Source organism: Carlito syrichta, unplaced genomic scaffold (assembly GCF_000164805.1).
Source record: "Carlito syrichta isolate Samal-C Ts95f unplaced genomic scaffold, Tarsius_syrichta-2.0.1 Scaffold311456, whole genome shotgun sequence".
Classification (NCBI taxonomy): Eukaryota; Metazoa; Chordata; class Mammalia; order Primates; family Tarsiidae; genus Carlito; species Carlito syrichta.
In genome coordinates, this window is record NW_007255552.1 from 277882 (window position 1) to 287630 (window position 9749).

Genomic DNA, 9749 nt, shown 5'->3' on the forward strand with positions numbered 1-9749 from the left:
GTTTCCGCCTCAGCCTTCCAAGTAGCTGGAACTACAGGCGCGCGCTACCACGCCCGGCTGATTTTTTGATTTATTGTAGAGATGAGGTCTCGCTGCCCAGGCGGGTCTCGAACCCACGGGCTCAGGCAATCCACTCACCTCAGTCTCCCAAAGGCGCGGGATTACAGGCTGAGTCACCGAGCCCGGCTCCAAAACAGTTTTTTAATTCGTCAATTTTGATACCTTTTAGTGCTTCACCTGTTTTTTGTTTCACCCTTTCCACTTCGGCAGAATGTTTCTTTCTGAGGACTTTTATCATCCAGGGAAATAGAAAAAAAAGTCACTTGGGGTGAGATACAGTGAATACAGAGGGTGGGGCACAGAGATCATGCCATTTGCTGGACACTCAGCATAGTGTGGGTGGGTTGTTTGTGTAAATGACCCATTGTGAAATAGGTAAATAAAAAAAAAAAATCAAAAAAAAAAAAAAAATCACTGAAGCCAAACGCAGCATCTCATGACTACGCTAACTGGTACACTGATGCTGATAGGTTCCTAGAACACTTACCTAGCAGGGGAAGCCTTTACCACAAGGGGACCGCCCTCCAAAAAATAATTCCAGTTCTTTTTTTGGGTCTCTCCTCATAGAGTTGCATCAGCTCCTACTCTCCATTCCTACTCCCTTCCAAATCACTTAGACTCTATGGAGCTGATTTATGAAGTTAAGCTTCATGCATAATACACAGATAGCTTATACCCATGCATAATAATAAAAACTATGTTAAGTGTCTTTTATGTGGGCAGCACAGACTTCAGATGTTAAGCTTTTACTGTGTATGTCTACAGTGTTATGACACTCAGGTAGTATAAGTACTTGGTAATATTTATGGTTCTCAGTCATTTCTCCCTGTATAGTCAATGCATGTAGGTGATTTTTCTACAACGAGTAGCTTATTCTTTTATAAAGAATGGTAACCGTAATGGATAATTATCATCTAGTTGCTTAGTATTGTATTTTCACGTGTGTAAGGGTAGACCTCTTGCCCCACCTTTCAAAATAGCATTCCTAAACATCACAGCATACCCAGAGTTGCTGCATGAGGCTTGTGTGGTGACCCGAATTATTAGCACTTCCATCTGGCCGGCAACACTCCGAAATACATTCCATTTTCCACATTGCACGTCTTTTATGTGAACACACACATATTGGCAGCTTTAATCAACAGCATAGTTCTGCTTAAGAATTAACATTTACAATCATGATTACTTTTCATAAAGTATCCTAATTCTACAATTAGTGATAATAATGTAGGGTGGTTAGATAAACAAATGGCTTAAAACATGCTGATTCCTTTCACATTTTTCTCTAGATTCTTGTTTTTCTATTTTCAGTCTTGCTATAAAAGTTTTAAAAACAAATACTGTCTAGTTGGTTATAAAAATGACCTAGCTGGGTAAATAAAGGCAGAAGGGTTTTTTTTTTTTTTCTATTATGCTCAGATGAGTTCCACGAAAAGGTTAGAGATCATTCAGGGATCCAAACAGTGGCTCTAATTCATTGGCCCAATGGCATTTTTCAGCAGCAGTTAGTCTGATAAGCAAAATCAACGTGGCTCTAGTTAAGGCAAAATAGGCTTATCTCATAATTCAAGGAATAATATCTATACCCAGAGAAGAACGAAATAAAAGGTTTTGCAGGCACATCATCTTAGGGTCTTCCTTAGAAAAAGAATTGGCTGATTGACTATAGCAAGGAACTGATATTCTTCCATTTTCCCAGTGTTCAAGCTTCCATATTTAATGGCATTTGGTCCCATTTATTTTCTAGTTTGGTAAAAATAAAAAAATGTTTCTTTTATGATTTTTAGCATGATCATGATTCTCAAATCAGGTTACCAAATTTTATTAAATTGGGCTGTAACATTATCTATTTAGAGTTAATGTGAGGTAATGTCCTTCCTAATTTATGATATCTATATTCTAGAGGACACTTCTGGGATATATTATTGTTTTGAGTATAAGTGAAACAGTTCCTGGCAAAGAAGTTTCCACAATGTATTTATTCAATGTAAAGAAATATCCAATGCTTATCAACATGCTATAAAAAACTTTAAGTAGAAAAAAGATTTTGAGTGAGAGACAGCCTTCGAGATGTGTTTGGGCAGCCCATATGTTGGAAGGAAATTTTAACCTCAATCAAACAGCATTCTCAGCTCTGAGTAGCTATTTTATCCATTGAAGGGGACCCCATACCAGATGTATGATCCACATCCTGGCTCATATAGCACTTTTTACAATTGTTTCTATGTCTCCCACTGTGCTGTGACTGAATGAGAGCAGAAAAACGAAAAGGAAAGAAGAGTACGTCTGACAGTATTTTTGAATTCCATTCTCAGAAATTGATGTTTGTGCTAGGCGCGGTGGCTCATGCCTATAATCCCAGCACTTTGGGAGGCCGAGGTGAGAGGATTGCCCGAGCCCATGGGTTCGAGACCAGCCTGGGCAACTTGGCGAGACTTCATCTCCACAATAAATCAAAAAATTAGCCAGGCATGGTGGCGCATGCCTGTAGTTCCAGCCTCTTCGAAGGCTGAGGCAGAAGGATGACCTGAGCCCAGCAGGCCGAGACTGAGGTGGCTGTGAGCATGCTACTGCACTCCAGTCTGGGTGACAGAGTGAGACTCTGACTGAGAGAGAGAGAGAGAGAGAGAGAGAGAGAGAGAGAGAGAGAGAGAGAGAGAGAGAGAAAGAGAGAAAGAGAGAAAGAAAGAGAAAGAAAGAAAGAGAAAGAAAGAAAGAAAGAAAGAAAGAAAGAAAGAAAGAAAGAAAGAAAGAAAAAGAAAGAAAGACATTGATGTTTGTAAAAGGGGGGACCCAAAAACCCTGGAATCATCTTTTAGAGGGCAGGCCCCTTGTAGTATAGGCTTATTCCTGCTAGGTAAGTGTTCTAGGAACCCCTCGGCAACAGCTGGCGGTTGTTTGTGAGAGGCTGCGTTTGGTTTCAGTGGTTTTTTTTGAGATTCTTTCAACGTGTTTGCCTATTTGATGATGGGTCATTTATGAGTGCACCTGCCCGCATCATGCTGAGGGTTCAGTAGTTTTTGATCAAAAACGGCATACCCTGGTGCCCCATCCTCCCGATTTTGCTCCTATTGACATTTTGTTTGTTTGTTTCCCTGGATGAAAGAAGTCCTCAAAGGGAAATGTTTCGCTGATGTGGAAGAAGCGAAACAAAAAACAGCAGAAGTACTAAAAGGCATCAAAATTGACAAGTTCAAAAACTTTTGAACAGTGGAAAAAGCGTCTTGCTAGGTGTATTGTATCAGAGAGTACTTTGAAAATGATTAAAGTGTAAACACTAAAGTGTAAAGTGACTAAAGAATAAATACACAATTTTGTATAAATAAATTCCAGCTTTTGGGGGATCCCTTCTTATATAGACACCATGTCAAGCACTTGGTAGACATTATATCATTGGTTCTTACAATAACCTGGAGAGGCAGAGAATTACATACGAGCTCTTCACTCCATTTTCAGAAGAATAAACTGAAGTTCTAGTTCAAAGATGTTCAGTAAAGTGTGACAAACTCAGGTGATAATTCCAAAATAATTCCAATCTTAGTTCCATTATATTGGCTTCCTCTCACTTTTTTTTCTTTTATTGAGACAGGGTCTTGCTCTGTTACCCAGACTGGTGTGCAGTGAGACAGTCATAACTTACTGCAGTCCCAAACTCCTGGATTCAAGAAATCCTTCCACCTCAGCCTCTGAGCAGCTGGTACTATAGGCATGCATCACCATGCCTGGCTAATTTCCTCTCACTTTTTTTGAGCAAGATAAATATTTGTTTCATAAATAGAGTTTATGTCTATGTGTTCTAATTCTCTATATGGTAGTGTCACTGGGAAACAAACAGAGGGTTGAAAAGCTTTTCCATTTCTCAGTTGGAAACATGTTTGCTTACTTAGACCTTTGGTCAAATCATGTTTATCTTATTTTCTTAGCTTATTAAAAATGTTCTGACTGTGCCACTCTCAGCTTCAAGTCTATATCTTGTTACTACAGAGAGAGGCTAAATGAATAATTATGAGCAACTTTGTGGCCATGTACTCTGATGTAACTGGAGAAAATTCATCCTATAAAACTGATATAAATTAAGATATATTTTGATTTTCTTTCATAAAAACTAAAAATATAACTTTTCGGTACGAAAGGTACATCAGAGAACTAATTCGGTTTAAGTAATAATAAATGTTTCAAGAGAAAGAGAGGGAAAATAATAAATCTGCAGTGAACACCAATACTTTTGGACCTGAAGCTCCTTTTCCAGACTTGTTTATTGCCTTGTCTATTAGCAACTGCCCTTTATATCAGTAATTGCAAGATGTTGATTTTTTTTTTTTTTTTTGAGTTGGAGTCTCACTCTGTCGCCCAGACTGGAGTGCAGTGGCCGCTCCCGGCCACCGCAGCCTCGGCCTGCTGGGCTCCGGCGATCCTTCCGCCTCAGCCTTCTGAGTAGCCGGAATTACAGGCATGCGCCACCACGCCCGGCTGATTTTTTTATTTATTATAGAGATGATGTCTCGCTGCCCGGGCGGGTCTCGAACCCGCGGGCTCAGGCAATCCACTCACCTCAGCCTCCCAAAGGTGCGGGATCACAGGCTGAGCCACCGAGCCCGGCTGATGTTGATTTTTCTAATTAACAAATATCTTTGTATTTTTTCTATTTATTCTACTGAGAATAACATCATAATGATGATCTATCATTTCACCCAGAAGGAAAAACCATTTTAAATTTTAATATATAGCCTGGCGCAGTGGCTCTTATCTATCATCCTGGTACTTTGGGGGGCCAAGGTGGGAGGATTGCTTAACCCAGGAATTTGACACCAGCCTGAGCAACATCACTATGGACCTTGTCTCTACCAAAGAGACCTTATCTCTACCAAAAATTAGCCAGACATGGTGGTGTATTCCTATAGTCCCAGCTACTCTGGGGGCTGAGGCAGAGATTGAGGCTATAGTGAACTGTGATCATGCCACTGCACCCCAGCCTGGGCAGCAGAGTGACTCCGACTCCAAAAAAGGTTAATATATAGTAATAATTCATTCAACCACCTAGTAGCTACTATGTGACAGGCACTGATCTGGCCCTGAAAATATAAGAGTGAATCAAACAGGCAAATAGTCCTGTTTTTTTTGTAACTTCTAATTTAAAGATGGTACAATTCAGGGTTAGGTATATAAATGTTCATTATGCAGGTATCCTTGTTGATGAGGTGTGTCCCCTCTCCCCGGCAGTGAGACCTTGTCTCTACCAAAAATTAGCCTGGCATGGTGGTGTGTTCCTGTAGTCTCAGCTACTCTGGGGGCTGAGGCAGAGGTTGAGGCTGTGGTGAACTGTGATCGTGCCACTGCACTCCAGCCTGGGCAGCAGAGTGACTCTGACTCCAAAAACAGTTAATATATAGTAATAATTCATTCAACCAGTAAGTAGCTACTGTGAAACAGGCACAGATCTGGCCCTGAGAATATAACAGTGAATCAAACAGGCCAATAGTCCTTTTTTTTTTTTTAATTTCTAATTTAAAGATGTGGGGTACAATTCAGGTTTAGGTATACAAATGTTCATTATGCGGGTACCCTTGTTGATGAGGTGTGCCCTCCCTCCCCTGGCAGTTTTCCACTACTTCCAATCCTTCTCCTCCCTCCCCTGACTCTTTCCCACTACTACCAATTCCTTTCTTATAGTATTACGATAATTGTTCAAGGTCTGCTTATGAGTGAGAACATGTGATACTCAGTTCTTTGTTTCTGTGATAGATCACTCAGTATTATAGCCTCTAAGTCATCCAAGTTGTTGCAAAAGTCATGATTTTGTCCTTCTTTATGACTGTGTAATATTCCATCTTGTATATGTACTACACTTTTTAATCCAGTCCTCTTTCAGTGGGCAGCATGGTGAGTTACATGATCTTGCTATTGTGAACAATGCTGCAGTAAACATGTGTGTGCAGGTATCTTTTTCATAGAATGATTTGAGTTCCTCCAGGTATATTCCCTGTATAGAAGGTCGATTTTTAGATTTCTTAGGAATCGCCAAACTATTTTCCACAGTGGTTGTACTAGTTTACACTCCCACCAACATGAGTCCCGCTTTCAAGGAACTTGTGCGACAGTAACAAGATTGATAAGTAAAATATATTGTATGATACGTATTAAGAAAGTACTAAGATAGGAAAGTGGCAGAGTGGATGACCAGGATGGTCAGTTTTTGTTAAGGTACCAAGCAAGGTCCAGTGAGATGGTCATTTGAGTTAAGACCAGGGTGAGGTGAGGTAGCAAATCACATGCTTCTTTTTCTTACTTATCCTATAAAATTTATGAATTAACATAGGTAGCTCCTTATTTACTTGGCCTTAAGTAACTATAAAATTGAGTGTTATGTTACTGTTAAAATGTCTTGTCCATTTCAATATATAAGGTGTCTACTCCATTTCAATAATTTTTGACATTAGTGTTAAAATGTGTTGCTACTAACCCAATTTCAGTAATTTTTTTCCACTCTACTCTGTGTGTTGTTCTTAGTCTCCATTATCCTTTTGCTGATGCCTGAGGAATTTAGAAGCAACTAAGTCCTTTAAGAAAAGTAGGCTCCTTGTCTAATAGTATTCCACTTGTTGGTGGCAAAATATTGGGATATAAGACAGAATTCCCAACTATAGTTTTATTTCCCTATTAAGAAATGGCTAATGCTGGAAGGTAGAGAACTCCTCTTTTCGCTAAAGATAGCCCCCAAATCTCATTTTGTTGCTTCCAAATGTAAGGCTAGGATTTCTAGGTGAGGAACACTTTTCTTCGATGTTTTTCCCTCATGACTGGGCTACCTAAAACCAAGATTTGTCTGCCCTCTACATGCCCAATACACAATGGTAAATAAAAAAATCAGGCACACTATTTGACTGAAAATACTATATTTAAAGTGTGGTGCTACATATGTGCTTGTCAACTTAAATATCTATCCCGTGGTAATGGGCTAACATCTACAGCACTTAGTCGGCATTATGTCTATTGGAACTCACTCCCACTCCCTCAGCTATGATAAGCTCTTCAATTATCTTTATCTCACCACCAACAAAGGATTTATTAATTAAGATAATCGACTTTAGAAATGATTACTCATTCGTGAAATAAGTGATGCTAGAGATATGTGAACTCTCTAGAAATGTTATACACTCACCTCTGCCCTTGTCTGAGCAAGGTCTAAGAATCTAGTGACTTCAGTTGTCTATTCCTTTCTATCTGTTCCCACTTCCCTCTGGAATGGCACTGTAGGTCTGGGGTTTTATAGAGTTCTGTGTTTAGACACACAGGGGAAGCTCATTGACTTAATAGAACAAGCAGGGATGCCGAATCCCGCTGCTAGAATATTTGTTCATTTCTTTCCAGTGATCCTTCTGTATGTGATGTGGTTAGAATATCTCAAAGGAGCAAGAGTGGAATCTTCAATGCACTTACAGAAAAGATTGCGTAATAAATGCACTGATAAAGTGCATGTCTGGCAGAACCTGATCTCAGTCTGACAAAGTTGTGGGAGGCGAACATTTAACCACCTGTAACCACTGGAGGCTAAAGAAACACAGGAAAAAGCATGTTTATGAATAACCACATTGGCTTCTGTCAGTTCGCCATGATTACAGTAGAAAAGTCCCATGTGAAAAGGGGACAAAGGCTGGGTGCAGTGGCTCACACCTGCAATCCCAGAACTTTGGGAGACTGAGGCGAGGGGATTGCCTGAATCCAGGGATTCGAGACCAGTCTGGGCAATGTGGTGAGACCTCGTCTCTACAATAAATAAAAAAAAATTAGCCAGGTGTGGTGGCGTGTGTCTGTGGTTCCAGCTACTTGGAAGACTGAGGCGGAAGGATTGCCGGAGCCCACCGGGTCATGGCTGCAGTGAACCATGATGGTACCATCTGGGTGACCGAGTAAGACTTTCACTCGGAAAAAAAAAAAAATGGAAACAAGGGAGACACACATCAGTCACTGGTTCATAACAATACTCAAGTCTCACTGGAAAGAGCAATGAGGCTACTCTCCCAGCAGCTCCTGGTTCTGTCTCCGTGGGGATCTTCGTGGTCCTGATGGCCACAACGGAGCTCTGGAGAGCGTGCCCTTTGGCTGTGCACCTTTTATCCCATTCCTACTGGTGAAGATCTGAGGCCTAGGATTCCTTTACAAAGTGCACAGTTTCAGTCAGTTCTCTGCCAGCTTGTTTGTTTAGTAGTACAGTTCCCTGTAAACCTTAGGAGGAAGTTCGTATGTTTCATCCTCCCTGGCAACAAAGCTAAAGATCTTGCCTGAATGTAGTTTTACACCTGAGAATTTTGACTTTTGTAAGCTGGCCTCTATGCTGTGACCTTCTTTTCTCCCCTTGTTTAAGGGCCACAACCTTGAAGCCAATTGGAACAATAAGAGGTTGTGGCAAGGCTCTCATCTACTCTTTTCTGGGCTGGGTCTGCTCCTTTTAAAGGGCATTAGTCTTAACTGCTAAGCCTGTCTCTTTTCCTCTTTTTAATATCCCTCCCTCCCTCCCTTCCTTTTCTCTCTCTTTTTTTTTTGAGTCAGGATCTCACTCTGTCACCCATGCTAAAGAGCAGTGGCACCATCACAACTCCCTGCAGTCTCAACCTCCTGGGATCAGGTGATCCCTCCACCTCAGCCTCTTGAGTAGCTGGGACTACAGGCACACACCACCACATCTGGCTAATTTTTAAAGTTTTATAGAGTTGGAGTTTTGCAATGCTACCCAGGCTGGTCTTGAACTCTCTTCTTATAAAAGTTTTCTCTCTTGTCCCTCCATCCTTTCAGTGCAGGCTGAGTCACTTGCAGCCTGGTGCTGCCTGTTCTTGCAAGGAAGTTACTTACTATACACAGTCCACACATTTTTTTTTTTAAATGAGAGTTCTCACTCTGTCAACACAGGGTGAAGTGCAGTGGCAAGATCATGGCTCACCACACCCTGGACCGCCTGGGCTCAGGTGATCCTTCTGTCTTAGTCTCCCATGTAGCTGAGACTAAAGACATGCAACACCATCTCTGGCTAATTAAAAAAAAAATTTTTTTTGTAGAGATGAGGCCAAGCTTCTAGACTCAAGCGATTCTCCAGTGTTGGGCTCCCAAAGTGCTGGGATTACAGGTGTAAACCACCACACCCAGCCTAATAGTTCACACTTGAGTGGAGAGTTATGCTTCATCTTTATTATTTACTGATTTTTTTCCACTTAAAATTTTTAGAATGATCATTTCTTAGGTTTTCCTGGCAAAATACTATGCAGATTACTTTTAAACCTTTTAATATATATATATATGCAATTAAAAAAACCTTTAAAAAATTCACTCAACTCAAACATTAAAAAGCAAGTTTTGTTTTTTTTTTGAGTTGGAGTCTCACTCTGTCGCCCAGACTGGAGTGCAGTGGCTGCTCCCGGCCACCGCAGCCTCGACCTGCTGGGCTCCGGCCATCCTTCCGCCTCAGCCTTCTGAGTAGCTGGAATTACAGGCACGTGCTACCACGCCCAGCTAATTTTTTATTTATTGTAGAGATGAGGTCTCACCAAGTTGCTCAGGCGGGTCTCGAACCCTTGGGCTCAGGCAATCCACTCACATCAGCCTCCCAAGGCGCGGTATTACAGGCTGAGCCACCGAGCCCGGCTATAAAAAGCAAATTAAAATTGAAATAACTTTTCTGCGTGATAAGGCCAGAAGAC